Here is a 25,496-nt window from a genome sequence, read left to right as displayed (position 1 = left end):
TCACTTTCATCTCACTTGAGCCTACCATAGTACTAGGGTGGCCAACTGTCCCGGATTACGCGGGATTGTCCCGCAATTAGGGACTCTCTCCTCCAGTTTGCAGAGTCGCTGTGCGGGACGCAGGTTGTCCTGACTTTTGTCAGGACAACCTGCCTCCAGCACAGCCAGTCTGCAAACTGAAGTGGGCATGTACACAGCACGGCGCTGCCGCCTGCTGCTTTCTTTCTCGGGTGGCTCTGCAGCCTGGCTCCTTTTGAGCCTACAAGTCAAGCTGTAACGCTCTGACACCTGGCTTAATTCAAATGCTAATGCTTTGTTCATGGGGTCGTGATGGTCATGTTTGCAGTTAAAAAACGTGACCATCACTTCCCAAGGACAAACCATTTGCATTTCAATTAAGCCAGGAATTAAGAGCCATTAAAAAAATGACCTGACTAACTAACTTTACAATTCACACCATCCTAAGATGGCCGCCGTCTTTTTCACTTATCCCACATTTCTATGGCAACCTTTCCCTAACGTCTTCTACACAAACACAAAGCGCGCGCATCCGCGGCGGCTTCGCAGATTTTCTTCAGTTGTTCCAGGGCAAGCACCGTACGCCACACACAGCTCATCAGCTATATGCGCAGACCCGAACGATTTTCTCGTTATGATTTTGAACTTGCTTTACAACGCCCAGGCTGCGTCTGTTACTATCAGAAACCGGACCTTTCAGTCCGTATTTTGCACTTTAAGGTAAGATTCACCTCTTATCGTGTGAGCAGTGCTGGTCATTGGGCCGGCTCTCGGCAGATCCGAGATCCGGCACCAGATGTCTAGCAGGATCTCGGCATCCGGCCAGAGTCAGCTGCCCAAGCCCATGAACCCCGCTGGAAAACTAAAAAAGAAAAAAAAAGCGACCGCGACGGCAGCATTGCTTTTTACCGCGGCTTTAGCACTAGTGTGTAATGCACAATGCTCATTGTGCATTACACACCAGTGACAAAGCCGGCGGTACAAGGCAATGCTGCCGTCGCAGGCGCAATTTTTGTTTTTAATTTTTTTTTTTCGAAAGTATTCGAGCATACGGGCCCGACCCCTCTAGACCACGCCCCCTCGGGCACCATCCCCCCCCCCCCAAACTCATCCCCCACAACGGCCCTTGTGTTTTGGGATCCCCCCACCACATTTTTTCCATTTCCAACACTGCGTGTGAGACACCATATCGGACTACATTAGCAGTGATCATCAAGTTTACCGCCCCCTTCACATAAAACCTGTTATTTATGTGTTTCAGATTACACATTGGAGAGAACAGATACAGGTCAGTACGCCTGTATTTTACCAGCAGTTAACATTCGCAGAGTGCAGAGTTAACAACAATACCCTTACCAAATTTACTTTGCTAACTGAGACTTTCTCTTTTTCCTCAAGTTCCTCTCTACACCACATGTGGCACCACTGTGACACGTATGTATGTGCTAAATATATTTTACACTGATATTGAACAATTATTGCTTAAACACAATGTACAACCTGATATTTCTTGCACTGTTATGACTTATGGGTTTATGAATCTGCACCGTATTTATTATGAAATTCATGCCATTTGATAACCTTGCAATGGTTGCTTATTGTACTTGCAAATGATGGCCCTGACAACTATACTGCAATGTGAAATGAACATCACGTGTTATGCTATGTGGATCCATTGATTATGACTTGCATTGTTACGTATGGTGGGACATTACTCCAAACAGTAATTGGTTAAGAAATTACATTAAGCAGCATTAGCTGGCTCTGAGGAAGGATACATATCCGAAATGCATAGGCCAATAGCAGCTCATTTGATGCATCTGCCAGAACAGTGACTTATAACTGTACAACACCAATGTGGAAATAAATAAGACTTATTTTGAAAAATCTCTTGAATTAGAGAAATATTTTTTTTAGATACATTTTTCATGAAAATCCATCAAAGGAACTACACCGCATTGTGGTAATAGGGAGTGCAGCCCGCACCGCTGGCTTCACGACCAACGTCTTTTTCTCGATTCTGAATCAGTCCCCACATCCACCCAGTCTTCATTTAGACCTCTTGGGACCAATTTTTCTTTGGGAGAAGTTCCCCCCGTCCCTGAAGGAGAAGATCTTTTCCCCCCAGAATCCTCTAAGGATTCTTCCCCTTCAAACTGGAGGACACTAACTTCCTACACAAAATGGGCCTTTTTAAGGTCTTTATTTCTCCTACCCACCCTCTGTTCCCTGGTTTGCAGATTTTCGGGGGCAAGAGATTTTTGTTCCGGTTCTTGGGTGTCCAGGGGCTTTTCACGAGTGAGGAAGGAAGCTTCCCCTAGGGTTTTACACCACCTTCCCCCTGTGCATCCTCCTCTGGAACTGGTGAGTTGTCAAGGTTCTCACCCCGTCATTGTTCTGGGGTGCCAGACACTTGCTTTGAGGGGTTCTGAGTCGTCATGTTCATCTAAGGGTTCTGTTGAGCCCTCAACATGCAACCCATTCCTGGGCAAGGTTCTGGACCTGGCGCTCCAGTTGGGACACCCTTTCCGGCAGGTACGGGGGTCTCTGTTCAAATCTAGGTGGCTCACGGATAGGGTGTAGTACCGTAGTACCCTGGATATTGTGAATTTTGGTAACCCTCCACCCTTGGCCTCCCCTCTCCCAGATTGTGTTGTCTGGTTTCCTGAAAGCGGGGAAGAAAGGAGGGTTATTCTGCGAGTTGGGGTTTTGATGGTACTGTGGAAAGAAACTTAACCCGGGATTTGGGGTTTTACTGCCCTCCTGAGGGAAGTTTCATGGGGGAGTACTTACCTGGCGGGACCCCCCCTTGGGCTGGAGGAGTCCATACATACCCCAAGATAGGCCGGTTGCCATTGTTCCTGGGACTTATATAATGAGGGGAGTTAGGGATCCCTTTGGCGGGATTACATCCCTAACCGCCCCCTGTTTGTGATTGGCATGATGGCCTTCGGGGTCTCTGATTTTGCTGATTTTGTGTAGGTACATTTTTAGGCTCCCCATCTCTAGGTCTAAAATGGGGGCAACATTCACCTCCGTGGCCCTTAGCAGCAGCAGGGATGTTGGCTTATTCTGGGTTTTTGGCCAGATTTTTATTTTCGGCAGGTTTTTGGACCTCATAAATGTGGGTCGCCTGCTCTATGACCCAGTACAGAGATCTTTTGTCATGGAAGTCCCTCACCAGCCGGGTCATAATATACTTTGGAAGTGCATCAAAGAAGGTAGTTATGAACTCCCGGCTATCAAAGCGCTCCCTCCTAGTGGTTTGTGCAAAGGTGTGCTTGAGCTCCTGCACAAATTCTCGTGGGGCCCGATCTTCCCCGCACTGCAGATTGTAGGCCACTTTGCGAGCCTCTTTGGGGTTTCTGTGGGCGGAAAAGTGTTTCAAGATGGCCACCCTGTAGGTGGACCATCTTGATTGGTTCTGATCCTCCAGTCCAGCAGAGAAGCTGGAGTACTCAGGGGAGAAGGTCCATTTAACATACTCTATGCAGTTCCGGTTGTCTTTCATGTGAAAAGTGTCCATCATCTGCTCATAGAGTTCCAAGTGTTCCCACACAGAATATTTTTTGCGTTTTTGTGATATGGGGTTACATAACTCCTAATGGCCTTAATCTGCCTAATGGGGTCTTTTGTCATAACTCTCTTGAGTTTATTTGCCTTCTTTGGCTTAGTCACCCGAGTCCACTTGTCCTCAGACTTGGAGGCACTGCTACCTGAGGTCCCCTCATGATCATCTAGGTGCTCCCTGATTCTGTGAGCTTGAGAGGGGCTCACAGAATGGTGGGGCCTAGGTTCCTCACTCCTGTGGTGCACAGGAGAGTAGTCTTCTGACTCCTCCCTGCTCCCAGGGTTGGCAGAGTATCCCCCCCCACTGCCCTGATAGTGTGGTGGTCTTCAGTATGCTCTTTTTGGGCCTTATTTCATTTGGTTTTTCATCAAATTGAACCAACTGGTCCCTTGGAAGGTAGTATTTCTGTGGGTCTGATTCCCTGACTCTCTCCTCATAGGAGGTTTCCTGGTGAGAGACATCAGGCTTTATATTTTTGTACCTGCACAGGGACGCCCTTCTATCAATTTCCGAGGCGCTCTGACCTGTCAGTTCCATCATGCTTGGCCTATTAAATTCTGATGGCCTCATGGTTTCCGGCTCATGTGAATCGGTAGCCATGAAGTCAGCAGTGCACAACGTGTTAAATGGGTTTGAGTCCCTTAGTACAGAGGTCCTTATCCTATGATCAGGGATTGCACTGTCCCTCTCTACCTGTTCAACGTCCCTCCAGTTTGTATGAAATCTAGCACCCTCTTTCTCCAACCTCGCTAGTTTTCCTTTTTCAGCCCCTATCTCTTGATAGTAGGCAAAGATCTGAGCCTTTTGTTCGGCTATCAGGGTTTTACTGGCCTCTATGACCCGCTCATACGCTGACACTTGTTTGTGGAGCCCATCATTCTCTTCACAGAGGGCCTCGTTATCTCTTTGTGCTGCCTGTATAGTTTGAGCACCCTGAGCCAATTTTTGTTGCAGGAGACTCACCTCCTGAGTTTGTGTATTTTTGGTCTGGGTATTCTCTTCCAGAGCACCCTCTGTCCGTCTGGTGTGCTCCAGTAGATTCCCATACTCTGTTTTGAGTTAATTTAGTTTCTGGAGGGCTAACTCACTTCCCTGTAATTCTGTTTTTCAATTGCTTACTTCCTGGCGTAGGGCGTCTCTCTCCGGATTTAGGGTGCCTCTCTGTTCAGCCAGGTCATCCCTTTGTTTCTTGATGGTATTTAATTTATGGCGCTCTCGATCAAATTCTGCTTGAGAGTGGAGGTCTCTCATTAATTCATTATTTTCCTCTTTCTATTTCTCTATCTGATCTTGTAGGGTAACTATCTGCTCTGCGCAGACCCTGTTATCGGTTAATTGTTGAGTCGGCTTCTGTTGACTCTCTTCTAGAAAGTCAATCTTTTCCTGACACTCTATTTTTACTGCTTCGAGTTGGGCCTCTGTCGACATTATTCTGTTGTTGGAGGACCAGGTCCTCTTTTAATTTTTTAATGTAATCTCCAGATTCTGCCTCAAACTCCTGGCTCTTTTATAATTTTTGTTCCGCTAATTTTAGTTCAGCCTGTATCTGAGATAAAAGCTTGGATTGATTTTGCACAAGAGTTGTATTTTCCTCATGCTTTTCCTGCATCACTCCCATGTGGGCCACGATTCTAACAATTTTGATTTGCTCCTCTTTAATTTTTGGGGTCATATATAACTCACTCAATGCTTGGTGTAATCGGCCACAGTCCTGCCACATGTCCATGTTCATGGCGGTGAGCTGTTGAGTTATTTCTTGTAGCCAGACGTTTTCATCTTTTTCTGGCCATTCACCTCTGTCAAATAGCTTGTGCAGAAGGTACTCCCTAGCTATATTGATTTCTACTGTGGTAATTTTGGACATGTTCTTTCTTTTATTAATGTATTTATTTATGTAAGGGTAACCTGTATTCTATTGCTTTCTGTCTATTTTGGGGTTGATTTAGCTTTAATTTTCGAGACCCAGGCCTGGTACTTATATTTATGTTTGGGGAGCGCTTGTACAGTGTAACCCAGTATTCCAACCACACAAACTATCACGACCTTGCAGGTACTTGTGATACTTTCACTGCTGTGTTACACTGTCACGGGTGGCAACCAAACTCAAATCCTGGCTAACGAGCCCCTAAATTTGTTAAGGATTTCAAATTGGCGACACACACCTTGGTCTCGGCCTAGTAAGTAGCGCACGACTCAGATGCCTTTCTCCTTATTTTATGCAGATTCAATTTGAGATGGTACACAACTCGTATCACACCCCCTTTTTCAAATACCCAGGGTCACAATGGACCATGAACCAGGCTGGTTGGTGAAATGCAATATTTATTTATTTATTTATTTTAAAATGCAAAAGAAATCATGCAATTTTTAATTTGGGGGAGCAATCACCAATGGGGTGATAATCACAATGCAAATGGAATCAAGACACTTGGTTACCATTCTCCTAGAACATATGCACAGAACAATTGAATAGGAACACTTTTTGATTTTAGAAAGATAGCACCCAAGTTAAGGTTTCCCCCTGCAATGTTCCCTCAACCCACAGATAATCGAATTCTGAGTGGATAGAAAGAAGCAGCAGGTAATCAGGACAAAGAGGCAGAGGCAGAATAAAAATCCCTCACAGAATAAGAGGCAAAAACGGACCTTAAACCCTTAACAAAGGCCTAAAATAACAATCGGAAATGCCAAATAATTAATTGTGTGGTTAAATTATAATATACATGTGTTTTATCACAATAGCATGAATGTTATATCACAGGCAATCACAAGGCAATGGATCAGCAAAAGGCATACAATTCGAAAATGAGTGGAAAGTTTAGAGCATGCTGCAGCCAAATGACACGTAAGAAAACTTGCAATTTTCTCAATTCCCGCTTTAAATTACCCAAACGGTTTTTAATAAAGACGGGTGAAATACTCTGATTTGGAGTGTGGTTATTGCACTGGGGGGTTAGCTACATATCAAAGGGACACTATAGAGTTGAAAATAGGTCTCTAGCTATGAAACTGGATGATTTTTGCAAGATCTGAAAAGGTGCGCTTTGAGTAAAATGAAGCCGTGAAATAGGAAAGGATCAGTTGTGACAAGGAAAGTTTTACTTTAAACTAGAGTATTCAGACTAGACCATCAAAGATGAACACAGCAAGATCCAAGGTTGATTCGCAAGTTCAACCCTGTCACCCCAGCGCCCAACCTTAGTGGAAACCAGTCCGATCACTCGAAATATGACTAATGGTTTAGGATTACACAAGAGAAAATTGAAAAGAGATGATGCTAAGGACAGGATGCGTGGATAGTTCTAACAGTTTCAACAAGTTATGAGGATAAGATAGGATTGCTTAGAGAGTGGGATAAGGATAAAGGCAAGACAAGGTAGTGTCAGGGGCAGACCTGGGGGGGCACGCAAAAAGCATGCAGCGAAGCATGCAGCGAAACCTAAAGTGAAGAAACTGGTGGGTGCCCTGCACTATGGGCCACGTGTTGTGGATGTGTGTAGTGTTCAGGTAGGATGGGGAAGGGTGCTGCCATACAGGAGACTGCTTTGTCCTCCCTGTAGGCTGCAGGCACTGCAAGTGCATCGAGACTACACTTCCCAGCATGCCTCGCGCACAAACAGCCAATCAGGGATCGGATCGGGCGTGGTACGCCCCAACGCGCATGCGCGAAAACACCGGCACGGGGCTTGTGCTCGAGATCGCTGGGGAGAAGGACGTGAGACACCGAGCTCCGCAGGAAAACTCGTGCGAGGGGCCCCGCCCCGCCTGATTGAGAATCCGGCCCCTCGCCTATACTCAGATAAGTTGGGGACGCATACCCGGGGAATCGAAGCCGCGCAATACTCAGTCCTGAGAAAGCCCGTAGAGAGAGTTTTGGGAAGCGCAGGGGGCACAGTCTCCCAGTCCATATCGCTCGCCCCTGCGCCGGCATACGAGATAAGTACAAGCCCTGGGATAAAAAGTGTTTAGCAGCGCGAGTCATGCAGATATGAGGAACGCAACATTGGCATCGTAAAACGGAGAATACCCGCGCCCCAAGCCACGCGTGGCGAAGCTCGCGCTGGCATTTTACTAACGACTTGTTTGCTAAAAAGACAAGCACGGCGAGCGGCATAGTCCGTGGGGAGCCGTATCATTAAGCCTGGGAAGAAAGTATGAATGCGGCATGGAGTGAATGACCTTGTGTATGTATGACCAAGAATAACACATATTCTTTCTTTGTAGCGGAAGACGTGACCAGTCTACACCGTTTTCAGAGACGCAGCACAGACAGACAGCTTTCCAAGGACCGAACACTTGGACCGGACAATGAACCCAAGCTAAGTGTTGCATGCTAGTTTAACTGTGACAGTGGTTGCCCACTGCCAATTGAACTGCTCAAAGGGGTCAAATGTTGTTTGTGATTCATACTTCAGAAAGCGTACTGTTTGGCCCAGCCTGTAGGCACTGCAGGAATTATCATGTGGTGTGTTATGAAGATGACGATGAAGGTGTGCAGCAGTTGAGCCTCACCCAATTTCCCTCTACCTACCCATTACCTCGCCCTACTCCTTTTCCCGGTTTTCCCACAACCCCCCAACCTATCCAATCAACGAGACCCTAACCCTCTTTCCCTGCCCTAGTCACGAAGGCCTGCGTAAGCTTCGTTTTACAGGTATCAAGACCAGTGTGGGGGTAGTTGGTACATCCACTCCTGCGCCAGGTACCGGTGTGCAACCCTAACAGGTACGCTATGTATTTCTAAGGGGTAGAGATCATACTCACAGTCCACTGTCTAGTTTTGGGATTTTTGGACAGTCAACAGGGTCGGGTCACCACACGGCTGGCGCGCCTGGCAAGAGACAGCTGGGCAAGGTCTGGTCAACGGTAGCGAACAGCTGGGCAATTCGGGTCACTGGATGGTAATTCTCCTGGCGAAGGACAGCTGAATGGCAGGATTGCAGTGGGCCTGCAGGAAATGGCAGCATGCCAGGCGGGTTCAGAATGCTTCCCAAAAGAACACCACAGCTTTCCCCTTTAGTTATTTGGGATTTTAGTAGGATTTCAGAATTGAGGCCTTGCTGGAAGGGTCAGCAATGCTTAGGCCTTGTAGTTGGGATCAATAAGATGGTTGGAGCAGATCAGGAACGCAGCGCAGGAACTTCAGGAAGAGTGTGTTTGTAGAGTCTTGTCAGGGATTCTTATTTATAATGCATAGTGACATCAGCAAAGTATATGGCTGGGCAGGCTTAACTAAGCACACCTCTAACCGACTGGATTGGTCTGGAGTGCTAGTCCCTGCCTCGCTCTCAACTGGTTGGATTTCAAGGCAGAATGTCAGATTCATGATGTGAGTTTTACAATGTTCAAAAACCTTCCACAGTTACTTCAGCTAAAATCCGATTTTGCCACAAATGTTGCATGCAGACAGTTGAAGTCTCTTAGCAACTTACATAAACAAGTTACATATTTTATGCAGACCATTACACCCCAACTCTGAAATCTGTGAGACATTGTTTCGCCCTTCTAATACTTTTTGGTAATTTTGAGTGTGAAAGATTCTGCCTACATTTTTGAAGCTTTATACACGTGTGTGGATTATCATAAGGAAGATAAGTATTAAAATTTGCAATGACATCATGGATACTTTATAATCGCCAATTCTTGCCATTTCTGTCCCCAAGGTGTCAGTGAATTCTACAATGTCTCAAATGATAAACCACAGAATCACATTTAAACTGCGATATTTTCACATTTTTACAAAGTCCTGCTGCAGAGATAAAAGTCTTGACATTTTTATTTATAAATAGTCTTTGGAGGCATATGTTCAATCTGTTCCCCATGTGTGGGCCTACCTTCCAAGGCTACCCCCCTTCAGGGGCAGGGTCATCATGTAGATTCCCTTGAAGCTTGCTGTAGAAATCACAAGGAAGTGTGACTTTCTTTCTCACATGTCCATATCCTGAAGGTTCCATTGTCAGAGGGTTCAGCCGAGACCAGATTCTGTCCAACCTAGTAATTATCACTGAGGTGTTAGTATCTACTGAGAGTTTATGGTGGTTCCCTTTCTTGGGGGAAACCTTAGCTCTGCCAACTGGATTAACCAGTTTTTGGAAGTTTGCACAATCTAACCAAGGCAGTTTAAAACCTTTATTTTCTTTTATTTGGTCCTGAATCCAGCCTGTTGAATAGAAAGCCCTTATGTGTTTCCCAGCAGCCAACCTCTCCTCATTGCTAGGCACAGAGAAGCTTTCATTCAACATTTTACTTTTCTTTAAAACAGGCATTTTTTTTCTTTAGTTTGCAAAGCCCATTTTACACATGTGGTGCAAGCTGCTAGCACTTTGCCTTTTAAATTCAATTTGACTTTCCATCTGGATTCTCACACTGTTTTGCAGCCGTAGTTATTTTCTTGTGGGCAGTAGTTTATTAGAAGTACAGATGCACTGAAATTGACATAGCCCAGATAGCTGGAGTTTCTTTGAACTACTGATCTTTGACACTTAGGAAGCACACATTTTTGGGTTACAATGTGGATAAATGAAGTTTCTTTGTTGATTCTTCTCAGATTTGGTTTAACAGAGCCCGTCATTCAGGGGTCATGCTTGGTTTTGCAGAAGCACAATGGGGATATGAATGGAAAGACAGGGCCTTATTAACACAGTAGTTTGAGGAACAACAGATGAAAATAGCATCAGAACAGCATCAATTTTAAAGGTGAAATGCTTCCTTTTTCAATGGGGACTTTGGGCTTTCAGAAAAGCAGCACTGCTTTTTCACTCTATTTCTTTGTTATGTGTCAGAACACACTGGCACGCTCCCTCAATGTGTCCCCTCGTTCCATCCTGCTCAATATGTGCTTGAAAAGATGGTGCAGGCATCTTTTTTGTTGCTGCAAAATGCAGTTTTGAGGTCATGGGGCTCACTGGAACCAGCGCAACCATTTTGCTGTTTGTGCTGACGCGCAGCTTGGTTTTGCAGAAATTCTGTTCAATGGGTCAATGTAGCCCACACCCTGGCGGTACAGTGTTATTAACGGCCCATCAGTTAATGCCCATAGTGATGGCCTGACCCGGCGAAATGGGTGCTCTTCTTGCCAGGCCTCTCATTTGCCATTCTGCCACTTGCTGTCTGTGGTGCTGCTGTGCATGCCTCTGCAGCCCAGTGTACAGCAGGAGCTTGTGCCTCTCAAGGTTTGCTACTGCTTGTGTGGCAGCATGTGTTTGTGAAGTGGATTTGGAGAAGGTGTGGGCTTTTATATACCCTTTGAGGGCCCATTGGGTGCACCACTGGCTTAATTACCATCACCTGTATGCATTTAGCTCCACCTTTTGGTCAGTGGTAACTGCACTTTGTTGTTGGTGGATTTACCACCCATTTGTGGCGGTATTTCAGCTGTATTTCCACTTGTAATGCAATGGAATTACCATTTTTATTTATGGCGTTAATTGTGCCAGCGGAATTACTGCAGTGGATAATTCTGCCAATTTTCAGCACTAATTCTACCTGCGGTAATTCTGCCGGTAGAAATAACACAAATTGCCAGTTTCCCTTAATTCAGTGAAGTGCTACTGAGAGTAAAACGACTAATTCTTATACATCATACTGGACATGTCCCATTAATCTGGTCAGGCAAAGTCAGGCACTTGACTTTAAATGCAAGCACCTGATACCAATTAGCTCTCCTCACACGGATAAAAGGCAGAACATAGTGACACACTCTGAGCAAAGTGGAACACAAGTAAGTGCAGAACCTCTGGGGCAAAGGCAAACCTACTGGAGCAGAGCGACGGACCAAGGGACGAGAGCAGCGGGTTGAGAACCCCAGGAGTTCCATACATGAGGTTGTTGCCTCAAAAAGGCTGTGAAAGACACGTGGAGAAGGCCAAATACCAAAACAGAAGGCTTCATTGTGTAACAAGGACACCAGTAACCCACCCGGGTGAACGTCAGAGTCAGGGAGGTGAGGCCAAGCCTGTTGTACTAACCTTGACTCGAGAATTGGAAAATGTACAGACAACAAAGAAATGCACACAGCCAGTGAGTTGGCAAGCGACCTGAGAGACCAGTGTGTGTTAAAGAAAGATTGAAGTTGCAACATTATATCACAAGTGAAGGCTGCACGCGTGTGGATGAGATGCAAAGAAAGGCAGACCTGTGAATGAACTTTGACGTAAGGACAGCTGTGAAATCAGCGATACTGATTAACGGAGTGATCCGGCGAAAGGAAGTAGCCCATTCGAAATTCTCTGTGAAAGGTACATTGTTTGTAGCGATAAAGTGAATGAACTGTAAAAGCGAAGGGATCAAAATAAACCCGGAGAGAAGGGGAGAGTAAAAAACTGAACATTGAACTTTAAATTTGAGTCAAAGTGGTCCTGCGGTTGTTTGTAGAGAAAGCCACACACATGTGAAAGTCTTTGACACCCGAAAGCGGTCTGAGCCCAACTGAGGGAGACCAGAAGTGTAAGGTTTGATGTGAACTGTTGTTTTGAAGAGGTCTGAGCCTGAGTGGGACCAGCGTGAACTATTTGTTAAACGTTGTTTGAAAGACTGGAAAGAGAGACTTTCTTGTGGAAGGCCAGGCGGGTCTCAATCCACGTTTTGAACAGTTTTTATGTTGAAAACCCGAGCCAGAGTGTGTCATCCTGCCTACGGGGACCGCCTTACTACGTGCTGTCTAACGTGGGGAGGAGAGCTGATTCAGCCGCATTTATTCTTTATATTTGAACACTGCTTTTCCTTTACATACATATCTCCTTTATATACTTTTGTACAAGAGATAGGGCAGGCATTAGGTTTTGTTAGCATAGGCCATTTCGATTTGACTGACTCAACTAGGACTGTTTTATTTATTGTTTGTTGGTCGAGACTATTCCTATCCTACCTATAGGGCAAAGTAGGAGTTTCTCCAACCCCCTTGAAACTATAAAGGTTTTACAAATTGTACCTTTTGTGTCCGTGTCATACTTGTGATACCATGCCAGCCTTACATAAAACGGTCTTGGTACCCATTCATGGAGTGCTAGAGGACTCCATTGATGATCAACAGCAGTGAATGTGCAATGGTAATTCCTCTATATTTTGAAGGTAATGTGGAAGAAATATCTCCAGTCAAGTGTTTAAATATAGCCTTTTCCCTCCACTTTTCCTCCAAACATCGAACATGGTAATGCTGTAAAAGTGCCAGTAATTCCATCTCTGTCACTTTTCTACCCCATTGCAATATTGTGAATGAGGCTCAATGTGTTACTGGTCTTTGACATCAAGAGAATAGTCTCCAGATAGATAATTAGATAATGATTAAATAGATAGATAATTAAAAGTATTCTTACTAGCAATAAGGAAGCCACAACTGACTACGTTAAGCATCATGGACCTAATGAGAGGAGAAAATGGAGACCCACAAACATTCCTTTTTGACATTTCCATGTGATATTAAAGAAGGGTAAACCTGATATGGAACACCTATGGAAAATGAGAAGGAAGAATCCCTGAGATTCAGACGCAAATCTAGTCTTCTGATAATTGTGTATTCCTTAAAAGATGAATGCCCTCTATCCTGCAATGACTGTACATTACTTAGGCTTGAACTCTTTAACACTTATTCCAAGACGAAGACCTTGCACATTGTCTGCAATATGAAAATGATGCTTTTGAAACCTATTTGATAACACAATGGGCCTCATTACGAGCTTGGAGGTAAAAAATACAAATTACCGGCATGGAGTAAATACTGTGTACATGTAGGAAAGAGGCCGCTGACAGTGGCCTATTACGAGTTCGAGTGCACGAGCTTAACGGCATGCCGGTAACGACATTAACGGCATGCCGCAAAAGCCCCCAAAAAGCCGCTTAGCGGCATCATGGAAAGCGCTGACAGCACTACCACCACCGTCCACCCCTAAACAACAGGCCCGGCACCAATGGATACGGCATTAGCGGCCCCCGCTATTAGCGCCCCCGCTAATAAGCAGAACCGGAAGGAGCGCCATCGCACCGGTACGGGAAAAGGCATGATGGCCATCTTGAAAAACACAATCCATTGCCATCCTCACTACACAGGACTTGGAGCCTCATTGCGAGAGCAGAAATATAACATCACCACCAGCATCATTCCAAAACAAGTAAAAAAAGGCGCGGCCAGGCAGCGCACAGAGCGCTTTACGGCGGACGAGCTAATAATGCTCGCTGAGACACTGGCAGAGAATGCTTAGGTTGTCTTTTCCAACAACCTCAAGCGAGAAGCCCAGATACAAAAAAAAAGATCTGGCAACTTGTTGCCCAAAAAGTGAGTGCAGTCGGCAACACGCCCCGCACAGTTAAGGACGTGCGCAAGAGATGGGACGACCTGCGTCTCAGAGTCTGAAACATAATGTCAGCCAACCGGAGCCATGGTCTGGCTACTGGTGGTGGTACTAGCTCCCCTATCAAACGGTGGGAGGAAATCTGCGCCAGCACCATTGGCAACAAGGCAATCGAAGGTGTTGGGGAGATGGAACATGGCGCCACATCATCGGCAGATGGAGGCGAGTGCCCTAAGAAAACACTGTAATGCATTGTATGATGATAGTACACCAATTTGACCGTGCCATGAGGCGATGCATGGGCCAATACAGACACATGGACCCATCCCTGCCTAGATGCCGTCGTCAGCACTGACACATCCACATGCATGCAGCATGCCAATGCCATACCTGACACAGACCCCACAAACATGGAAACAGCATTATTCACATTGCACGCAGTCCACAACAGAAATGCATGTCACACAGCATACACCACCTCAAACATGTGTGACCCTGACGGATGCCTGCATGCTCCACCCATATAGCAAGCAACCTGATTGCGAAAACTCCAATACACATTCCCCTCTAATGTGTAGAACAACAATAATACCAATGTCTGAATGATGCTTGTAGAACCATCACTGATGCCGTCCCTCTCTCGGTCCCCCACAGGCTCAGATCCTGACAGCGAGGCCCGGGACTCAGCTGCACAGGCAACAACACCCCGGAAGAGGGCCAGGGGCATGGAGGGAAGGCAACAGGCCTTCAACATCGAAAGGGCCAGGCAAGCCACAACTGGCACAGAAGGGGAAGGCACCAGAGGAGGCCACATCACTGGTGCGGCTAAGGGCCACTACCACACCTACAGTCCCCACACCATATGTGTCCCTTGCACAGGAGACAGTGGCCGATGGGGCCCTCTCAGCTGTGAACAGCTCTGTTATTGAGGTGACAGCCACGGCACACCAGATGGACGAGGATGCGCAGAGCCAAGGCCAGGTGTGTGTCCCTGTGGAGGATGACACATCAGACATACCTGCCACACCCAGTCACCCCAGGTCACACCATTGTACTCCACCTATGACAGTACACAGGACCAGTCTGGAGGGGAGCCAGGTCAAGGGAGCATGAGCCCCACAGAACACACACACGATTTTTCAGATTTGACACATGCAGCATCCACCTCCACTTGTGTCTGTGATGGGGGGCAGCAAATGGAACATACAGTGCAGCGCCAGGAGGAGCTGACAGCCCTAGTCAGGCAGTTTGTGTCTGACGGTGCCCAGGCAAGGCAAGAGGGGCGGGACAACACTGTGTCCCTGAAACAGGCAATTGAGGCCAGTACCACACGCATCTGCGAGGAGGTGTCTGCTCTGAGGCAGGTCCTATGCCGCATAGCGAATGCCATGGAGTCAGAGCGTCCTGCACCGAGACAGGAGCAGCGGGCACTGCTTCATCATGTAGCTCAAATCTGACCAGCCCCCTTCGTAGGTCTGCACGCACCTTGCGGCGATCGGACATGCCGCAACCAGGTGCGGGAAGTGGACAGTAGTAGATGGGGCAGCCTGATAAAGGCAATTGACGCAGTAACCTGCTGCATTAGCTTGGACACCATGTCTGGGGGATTTGTGGGGGGAGGGGCAGGAGGAGGGGGAAAGAGTGTGTGGGGGAGTTGTGGGGGCAGGGGGAGAGGGTGTGTGGGGGAGTTGTGGGGGGAGGAGGTGCAGGGGAGTTGTGGGGGAGGGGGAGGGAGGAGAGGGTGTGTGGGGGAGTTGTGGGGGAAGGGGGAGAGGTTGAGGTTATGAGCACTTTTAACTTTTGACACTTTAATACACCCGTTGTGTACAATAAAAAATACTTGAGTGGACATTCCTTATTGTGTATGTGTCATGTATTGGTTTAAAGTGCATTGTGTCCATGTACTCCCACACCCAGTGCCCTCAGTCCCACTTTCATGGCACCCTCTGCCCCCATGCGTCTCAGAAATATTGGTCAATCACAGACTGGCGCACGGCACATCCCTCCTGTGCATCGCCACCGCGATGATGTGCGCCTACATCCTCTTCATCTTCTTCATCACCTGGTGGTTGCTGTTCAATGTCAAGGGGCAGGGGTAGGGGCACGTCCCGTCAGATGCACATGTTGTGCAGCATGACACATGCCATGACGATCTTGGCCACCTTCTCATGCCTGTAGAGGAGTGCGCAACCCGACCGGCTGAAACAGCGAAAACATGCCTTCAACAGGCCAAAGGTCTGCTCGATGACCACACGGGTACGGGTATGGGCACGATTGTAGTTCTCTTCGTGCCTGTTCTGTGGGTTCCAGACAGTGGTGAGGAGCCACGTCTTCAAGGGATAGCCACTATCACCTGCATGGGTGCAGAATAAGGTATGTGTCAGTCAATGATGGACAGCTGAACTTATCACACTTGCCTGAAGATATTAGTAGTACACATGCACATGTCCCTGGTTGTATGCACACATTTTACCTTGCCACAATGTGTGCTGTGACATGGTCTTATGTTGTGGATTGCATCTTCAAGATGATACACGGTGTACACTGCCTTGATGTTGGTCATGCACTGAGGACGCATACCGCTGAGTTTGGATTAAACATGTGAAGTGTTGTGTTCAGTACGATTTACTTACTGTCAGCGTTGGCAGTAGTCTCTGCATTAATTCACGTTCAGCGCTCATTATTCCCATGTTGACATGCTGCGCTACTGTGGTGGTGGCCCTGTGACAATCAGTGGATCCCCTTGGTGGATTTGATTTGTGCACTCTCATGGATGTTTGTCCTGTGTAGTGATTTGCTGCACACATTTACATTGTGCATACTCACAGCATGTTTCTGGATTGTGTTACGGAGGGCGAGGACTGATGATGGGTGGTGGATGTGTTGTGGGATCTGGGGTGGCAGGAAATTCGGCATGTTGTGCTTGGTGTGCTGCTTCCATCATTGCTATGGGGATTGGTTGTCCTGTTCAGTTTGGGATGCTTTGGTGCACAGTGTTTTTGGATGTGGGCATTGTGCAGTCACCACAACAATGACACCATGGTGGTGTGTGCATCTCTCCCCACATTACGCTGCCATGTGCTTGTCATGCAACTTACCAAGCAGCCAGACACGTCATCCTGCATGTCACTCCATGTAGCATGGTAGTGTGGAGTTGCGCAGGACCATTGAGTCATAAGTTGATCCGGGGAATTGGGCACAACAATGTGTGATGATCTTGCTGGAGTCACATACCATCTGAACATTGATGGAGCGATATAGCTTATGGTTGCGGTACACCGCCTCCGTTGCATGCGAGACCACCAATTCCACATGGGTGCAGTCCAGTGCACCAATAAAGTTTGGCATGCCTGGCCTGCCAATGCATGAAAGCCAACTTTCATGTTAAATATCTCCTGGGCAGTTTATGGTAGGAATATGTAGTTCCTTAGGTGCTTCAGGAGTGCATCCAGAACTTAGTTCAGCATTTAAGAAAATAAGGGTTGTGCTATGCCATGCATCTACCCCACTGTGTGCTGGTAGGTGCCTGTGGCCAGGAAGTGGAGCACAGACACTACCTTCAGTAGAGGGGGGATGGCGGTGCATATTTTAATCAGGCTGACAATGTCATCATGTATCATGTCCACAATGGTGGTGATGGTGTCCCGGTCCAGACGGTACAGGGTGTGGATTTGCTCAGGGGTTAGGTTGAATGGACTGGCTCTGATGCGAGGGATTGGGAGCTGCCTGTGTGGTACCACTGGCTGCACTGGTGGGGCTTGCTGGGCCTGTATCACCCTCCTTCTCCTCCTGTGTCTCCTTTGTGGTGCCTGCTGCTGTTGTTGTTGTTGTTGTTGCTGGTGTAGCAATGCAAGCAAGTCCTCCAGCCCCAGTATTGCTACTACTAGTGGAATCATTTTGGTGTGGAAAGGGGTGTGGTGTGTGGGTGTGCTCCTTTTGTGCTGGGCAGGGCTCCATTGCCTCCACCTGTGCTGATTGTGTGCACCTGTGGCAGTTGGGAACACTGCACATAGCTGTTTACAGGTGCTTCACGATGCCGGTATTGCCGGCATCCCGGTATCCCTTATTAGCGCCTTCATGATGCCGGTATTTGCATGTCCGCCAGACTTGTGATGTCCTCCTGTTAGCAGCATCCCGGTATTGCCAGCCCGAAGGGCCACGTGCCCGCGCGCATACCGCTATTAGCGCCCATGGTATCAACGGCACCGCTAATACCGGGTTCTTGATTTGGAATAGCCCGGAGCGATATGCGGTGCCGGTAATCCCTTACCGGCATCGTTTTTCCATTACCTCCAATCTCGTAATGAGGCCCTATATGAGGTAAGGGAGCTTGATTGCATCAGTTCTTTAAAGAGAACAAAGTGAAACCCCTAAACAATTTGTAATATTCCAGGTTCTTGGGTTATTTTTGTTTAACAGAAACAGAGGACAAATGGCCGAGGCAGCCAATCATTCTTTTGGGCCTATGTGGACTTTTCCAGATACATCTATTTCAAAACTCCCATTGCACCGGGACCTTTGGGCAACTGGAGTTGCCAATTTGATTAAAGTTTGTCCCAATATCTCCAATAGCCCTTTGAGAGATGCACCTGGAACCCCTGCCCATTCCTTTACCCCTTTTCACCTAATCAATGGTCAATGCCAGAACCCCCTTTCCTGCTCTCCTCCACCAATCACTCCAGCACTCCCTTTCTGCCTCCCCCGACACATATACCTGCACTCATCACACCTTCCCCACTGCCATATTGGCCAGACTCCTCTTGCGTTACATGCATTCTGGAAAGGATGCTTCACACTGGATTACGTGCAACGCCCTTATTCCATAATTCATGGCATGCACCAATATTTTCTGGGGACGACCAATGAGTTCTTGGACTCAAATCCTTTTTAACCATTTAGGAATTGTCCTGGATCATCACATTCTGTTAGTTCAAGAAAACAAAATGTTTGTCGCATCCTGAACAGGTCACTTCTATTACCATGTTCAAAACTCCCAGAGGCGCTTGTAAGGCGTAGTCAGCAAAATAAAGTATTTTCTGCCTATTTTTTCAAAATATTATGGCAACAAATACCTTGCAGATAGAGGCTTAACTTTATATGGGGACTTGTAGAGGCCCACAAACTTTGTAAATTGAGCTAGGGCATGAATAGTTGTTAGCCAAATCCACAAATGTTTTGTATGCATGTAAGGTATATAGCGCACACATAACCGGGGGCGTGGCTTGGAGCCGATGGAGGGCAGAAGCTGATCTGCCGGGCTCCGGCCGAGACGCCGCTTCCTGATCCTTCTTCTCCGGTACAAGAGTGGTTGCAGCCAGCGGAAAAGCACGCATCGGTGGGGGAAGTGCTCCCCATTAGGAATTACTCGAGTGTTGGAATTTTCGGAGCCCCCGTGAGGAAGAGCGGGCTCCGGACCCCACCCTCCCCTCCACCGCGCATTGATCCAAGATGGCGCCTGGCACAGCTTCACGCAGCCCCTGAACCAGCGTCCCCTGACGGAGCGCTTTTGGGATCGGCAACAAGGCCGGGGGGGCGACCCCTGTCTGACACTGGTTCGGAATCGACACAGGCCCCCAGGCCCCTGACTCCGTTACCCTGGGCTGGCCCAATTTATGCAACGCGGACTACAACTAGAACCACGTGGATGGCATCACATAAAGAGAAGCTCGCCACCTCTGAGAAGCAGCACCCCGCCCCACGGCCATCACCCGAATGACCTGATTCCAGCCGAAGCACTCGGGGGCCCTGAATCTCAAGGTGCGTGAGCCTACATAATACCCTTTGGTGGGCCCCTGACCACCACCGCACCCTTGGGCCGCCTGCACTTGGCTCCCCGACTCGGCGATCTACGTCCAGCGGCTTCAAGATGGCCACCAAGAACAAGAGCAGGGCCGCCACCATGGAATCCTTTGTCTCGACCAAGGCGAAGACCTCCACCCAGTCCAGACCTAGCCTCTCCGAAAACACTCATCCGAACGAAGGGGAGGTCAACGACAATCGCTCTCAGATATTGGATGCCATTGCCTCACTGAGAACCCACATTGACTCCAAGATTGATGAGTTCAAAATAGACATACAACTCATCCGCCAGGATGCCCGCAACTTGACGGAGAGGGTAACGACCGTCGAGAATTCCACGACGGAGCTGTCCGGGGCCAACACAACCCTGAAGTCCGAAGTCTCCGATCTAAAGAGGAGGGTCGCCTTCCTGGAGGAAAGGGCGGAGGAAGCCGAAGGACGGGCCAGACGGGGGAACATCAGGATCCTGGGTATCCCGGAGGGAACAGAGGGCCTAAACACCACATCCTATGTCGAAACCCTTCTGCTACAAGAGATCGGGGCCGGAAAACTAACCCAAGGCTTTGCGGTCGAAAGGGCACATAGATCCCTCCAGAGACGTCCTCCCCCCCGGCTCGCATCCACGGCCAATAATAGCCAAAATATTGAATTTTCAAGATAGAGAAACCATCCTACGGCACTCCAGGGAAGCAGGTCCCATTGAAAGGGGGGACTCAAAAATTACTATTTACCCCGACTACACCCAGAAAGTGCAGAGGGAAAGGAACTCATTCGTCCCGATCAAGGCGAAGCTTCGCCAACTGGACATTAAATACAGGCTGCTGTACCCCGCGCGCCTGAGAGTTGTTTATAATGGGCGAGCGATATTTCTCGAAAACCCGGAGGCGGCCAATATGTGGCTAGAAGATAATAACCTAGCCGATGGCAAGGATCCTCCTCGGAATGATGATTAAGTCCCGAGTCTCCTCGCACCACCAGTAACCGGACCCCAGCAGGTAATCCAAACAACAGTTTAACTTACGGAAGCGGCCCTCGCACGGCCCTGCCGCCTCGCACCAACCCTACCCCCAGCAGAAAATCCAATTGGGCCAGTTCACCGCCCGACCCAGCTCACGCCCGATTCCCGGATGGGTTCAGACGGCTCGAGAGCACCTGAGCACCGCGACAGTGTTGTAGTCGCTGGGCGCACCAGTTTGTGTTATGTTATTAGTTTAGTTGGTTTTGCAGTCTACGAATCATCAATGTTGGTAAAGTATAAGATGGTGGCAAGTTACGACACAAGACTTCATGAACCAGGGGCCCCCCGCCCGCAGAACGCCACCTGTGGTTCGTTGTGCCACCGGGCCAGCGGGCCAGAACTCCAGGACGAATTCAGAACACCGATCCGATGGCGTCGCAACTTGTTGTGATGACATGGAATGTGAGGGGAATGGCTTCATACCTCAGAAGGAACCGCGTACAGTCCTACCTCAGGAGGAAGAAGGTCTCGATTGCGCTATTACAAGAGACCCACCTTACAGCGGACTCCATGTCTAAGTTAACAGATCGATGGGATGGGACCACGAGGGGGTCTCCTTACTCCAAATATGCGAGAGGCGTACTGATATGGGTGAACCCGAATGTGCCTTTCCAGCTAGAAGGCTGGGATTCTGACAAGGAAGGGAGATATACATCAATGTGGGGCACCATAGAACAAACCCCAGTGTGCTTCATTAACACATACTTTCCGCAGCATGGAATCCCGTCATACTTAAGCACGTTGAGTGCTAGACTGGCACAACACCGAGGCAGGACCTTCGTGTGGGGGGGAGACTTCAACTGCGTCATGGACTTAAGCAAGGACAGATCACGCCCTCCTCCTCAGCCAAGCAATCCCGCATCCACCTCCTTGACGGAAACACTCGACCAGCTCAACCTGGTAGACATCTGGAGAGTGCAACATCCAGAGGCCAGAATTTACTCACACTACTCAGCTCCACATGGCGTCCGCACAAGGATCGACTACTTGTTTGTTGATAAGGAACAATCTCCACTGGCCACATCCACTGAATATTTGGGGAGATCGATCTCAGACCACTCCCCGCTCGCCATGCATTGGCAGCTGCGTGGACCCAAACCTCCAATTCCCATGTGGATGATGCCTACAGCAGCGTTGGATGATCCAGAGTTCAGAGAGGACCTTGCTGAGAAGCTAGAGGAATATGTCGAAATCAATAAGGGATCGGTGGCTACCTGGTCCACACTGTGGGAGGCCATGAAGGTGGTTACCAGGGGAGAAATCATTTCAAGAGCGGGCGGAACCCGCAGACAACTACAGTCCTCTCTTGAGGCCCAGGAATTAGAGATCGCAAGACTAGAGTCCGCCCCTGACATTTCCCCAGAGTCCGAGAAGATCCTTAAAACAGCCCGTGTAAAATGTCAGGAATCATGGGTCAGACTGGAGAAATTTGACTTCGCAACACATACCGCCAGATCCCACAGCGAGTCTGACAAACCCGGCAGATTGCTTCCTGGCTCTGCAAGCGGGAACACCCTAAACACCTGCCAACGGAGATAAAGGACGAAAAAGGAGTAACTCACAAGACGCAGATGGAGATCAACAAGACTTTTGCTAAGTTCTACTCCAAATTGTATGCCCACGAGTCCCAGGTGCCCGCTGCAGAATTAATCGAAACATTGGAGGAGATAGGCCTCCCTCAAATCTCCAGCGAGCAGAGGGAGGAACTGGACTCGGAAATCCCTTCCGAAGATGTGACAGCGGCCATCAGATCGCTCGCCAATGGCAAAGCCCCCGGCAGTGATGGTCTCCCGCCCGAATTCTACAAGACCTACGAACCCATTCTCACCCCCATCCTACATGAAGTTTATCAAGAAGCCTACACAAATGGCATCCTGCCCAACACCATGAAAGAGACCATAATTATTCCAATGCTCAAGCCGCACAAGTCACCCACCGATTGTGATTCTTATCGACCTTTGGCCATGCTGAATTACGACAGCAAGATCCTCACTTCTATATTAGCCAACAGACTCGCCAGAGTGGTAGGATCCATAATTCACGAAGATCAAAATGGATTCGTCCCAGGACGCAACACCACGGCCAACCTCAGGAGACTACAACACATCATGGCCGAAACCCACGACCGAGAGGAGGACCTGGCGATACTGTCACTTGATGCCATCAAGGCCTTCGACTCTATCTATTGGGAGTGGCTTGTGGAGGTTTTGAGGGGCTTCGGCTTTGGTGCGGGCTTCATCAGATGGATCCAGGTACTTTATAATTCGCCAATGGCAAGGGTTAAAACAGGCAGAATTGTCTCGGGATCCTGGGCAATACAAAGGGGCACGAGACAGGGGTGCCCACTCTCGCCCATGCTGTATATATTGGGCCTAGAACCAATAGCCATATACTTTCGCCAACAGTTTTTTGATGCGGGCATTAAGGTGGGCAACGTTTACAACATAATTTCATTATACGCGGATGATGTACTTCTCTACTTGAGGAACCCTGAGCTCAACGCACCCACAACGCTAGAAGTTCTCGACAATTATGCAAAGTACTCAGGGATACAATTCAGCAGACACAAATCAACTGCATTCCCCCTAGCTAGCCTGAGGGGCATTGCAGTAGACGACCTCCCGCCTATCGGAATACAGTGGCAACCTGACAAGTTCCGGTACCTGGGAATCAATGTGGGTCACACCCCGCTACTCACACACGAACATAACACTATAGCAGCAGTTACCGGCCTTCGGCGTTCAATCAAATTTTGGTCCAAACTACCACTGTCAATGGTGGGTAGAGCGGCGATTGCCAAAATGATAATCCTTCCTCGATTCCTGTATTTCTTTGCCAATATTTGCCACTACGTTCGCCCGCCTTTCTTCAAGACACTAGAGGCCATCATCAAGGACTTCTTGTGGGGTCCGCGCAGACACAAGCTCACACTGGCCACGCTGTCTCTCCCACATAAGGAAGGCGGAATAAAACTCCCAGACCTTCACCTTTACTACTTGGCGGCCCAGCTCAGTCACATTACGAAGTGGCTGTCTGATGACACATCGGCCGAACTGGAACTACTCAGGCAATCTTCCACAAACTTAATCCCCAAAGAAACTCTATGGTTTCCCCCTCGGCTACCTCCCGAAACTCCGCTGATTGTCAAGCTGGGCAGGCAGATATGGGCCAGGGCCTGTCACATAAGGCAAGTGAAACATCCGTACTCACCGGATAACCCCATAATGGTGGATGTGTGCAAGTCGGAGGCGGAACTTCCCACTCCCAGGAGATGGGAGGAAGCAGGCATATATACATGAGGAGACATGTTCACTGATGGGGAATTCAGGGACTTCGAGTCGTTACAGAACATTGAAGGACTAGCCAAGGGCCAGTTCCTCTGGTACCTCAGGATCAAACGGATCGCTAAGAAGCAGTGGAACAGCTGGCCGGAAGAGCCCACCCCAGACCCACTGCTACAGGAAATGCACGACCTCTCAGATGGATGGAGACCAGTTTCCAGACTTTACAACAGACTCATAGACAAGCCTAACCCCAAAGGTCAGGCACTGAAGGCGAAATGGGAGGCAGATCTTGAATCACCACTTACTGACAAGGAATGGGAGAGAGCACTGATCTACCCCAAGAAAGTGTCCCGGAATTCCAGATTCGGACAAATACAGCTGAATGTCCTTTACCGGACATATATGACTCCCCACAGGATTGCCTCATTCAACCCGAAAATACCCCCGACGTGCCCATGGTGCGGAAATGACAAGGCAGACATGATCCACAAGTTCTGGTCCTGCATCAAAGTGGAATCACTCTGGTTCAAAGCCAAACAATCCTGCGCAGAAGCTGGCATGGTAAGATACGACTGGACGCCCGGAGAGTGCCTACTAGGTATATATCCTAGACCGGGCAAATTTAAACATTTGGTGAAATTAATGGACATCTCATGCATTTTGGTCAAGAGAACAATAGCGATGGCCTGGAAGACTCCAGCGGGCCCCAGCCATGCCCGGTGGCTGAGCGAACTGGCGAGATGGACGACTGCTGAAACCAGGGCCTGGCAAGACGGGATCACAACCAGCGGAGAAGCCACAAGTGGAACCCTGGACTCCTGGAAAGCCCTCCTGAGTGACATGTGCTTCAAGGCAGACTATAAGCCTCCCTGAGGGACTGTAGCGTCCTACAACACCCGATTTTTCATACTGATACAGAGATGGAATTACCCGAATCTGTTACCCTCGCTTCCTGTAACATCGGAACTATAATTTTTACTTGCCACCAAACATCTCATAATTAACGCTACATGTAGACTGCTGTGGTTTTGGTTGTTCTCACGTTACTTTTTTTTGTTGTATCGTTTCTTTATTACTACACTCGTAAGTTTGTAATGTTTCTCACTTTCTTGAAAAAACCAATAAAATACTTTACAAAAAAAAAATAGCGCACACATAACCAGGAAGAAAGGGAGCACTGTACACAAGTTAGTGTGTGATTTACTGAATGTCATAAGTAGTCGTGGTGGCCTCTTAGTTGATGAGAGTGGGTATGCTCGGCCTTGGGTTCCTGTGGTCCTGTGGTTTAATTTTCATTGCTAACACTGCTAACCATGCATGTATGAGATTTTCAGGAAGGTGTAAACCAGATTGTTTCCTATAGAAACAGCCTAGAATTAGCACCTGTTTATGAGCAGGCGGATTCCATAGGAATCCATTAATAAAAGCTGCCTGCAAACCTTAATTTGCAGGTGGCATTTATTTTTTTTGCAAAATGGAGAGTAAAACTGAAACTTAAAGGGGGTTTTGCCTTGTTTTAC

This window comes from Ambystoma mexicanum, chromosome 11 (genome assembly GCF_040938575.1).
Source record: "Ambystoma mexicanum isolate Mex_15411 chromosome 11, UKY_AmexF1_1, whole genome shotgun sequence".
NCBI classification, from domain to species: domain Eukaryota; kingdom Metazoa; phylum Chordata; class Amphibia; order Caudata; family Ambystomatidae; genus Ambystoma; species Ambystoma mexicanum.
This window is presented reverse-complemented; position numbering follows the sequence as displayed.